The sequence below is a fragment of the Topomyia yanbarensis genome, chromosome 2, assembly GCF_030247195.1.
Source record: "Topomyia yanbarensis strain Yona2022 chromosome 2, ASM3024719v1, whole genome shotgun sequence".
Classification (NCBI taxonomy): Eukaryota; Metazoa; Arthropoda; class Insecta; order Diptera; family Culicidae; genus Topomyia; species Topomyia yanbarensis.
In genome coordinates this window covers 426,374,539-426,375,402 of record NC_080671.1, presented here as the reverse complement: position 1 = coordinate 426,375,402, position 864 = coordinate 426,374,539, and positions in this window count along the sequence as shown.

Sequence of the window (864 nt, the reverse complement as noted above, 5' to 3'; positions counted from 1 at the left end):
AGAAAAAATACAATTGAAAATTTTAAACAGATGCAAAGTACCGTTATTCACACAATTATAAACCAAAAACATTTTTATAAGATAGTGCAAATATCATTCCATAAGTGTGCAAAAAATCATTGAATTATCTTCAGTAGTTTTTGAGATATAAAATTTTCAATTTTATCATGCAATAAAGTTTAAGGGTTAATATCTTAAAGAAAAAAAGGAATTTTAACGAAATATTTATACCAAAAGCTATTCACCATAATCCCTATACAATAAAATATACCTCATGAAGATCGGCGATTTTGCGAAAAATTCGAGGATCACTTGACATGGCTTTACTCAGCTGTTAACATTCTGATTCAATTTGCTAACCACGAGTGTAGGAAAATTCATAAAATATTGCTTTTTACGATCTATATCCAATTGTCATTTGTTTGGATCTATCCCCTAAAACAATAATTTTCTTCCGTTATTTACTTTTTTTTATGTTTGATACAATAGATATATGGGCAATAATTCGTGAAAATATGTTATCGATTTATATTAACGAATTACATGGTCCCGCTTATTCTCTTAGCGATAAGCAAAAAGAAAAGAATCAAAACAATTCCTATTGTAGTTCTGCTTCTAATTCACAAAAACAACTTTGATCTGAATTGATCTCAATTTATCCAAACGTGCTCTACTGTAACCATTTGATGTGCAATTGGAATCAAGCGTGTAGAGAGCAGGAAAGAACGAGGAAATAAAAAAATGCGGGTAGATAAACACGGTAAAAAAAACTTTACCCATTTTAAGTATTCAAATTGCCCATTTTCGGAAGTTATTCGAGCTGTCAAAAAATGGGTATTTTTTTGCTTCTTACAATGGGTGCTT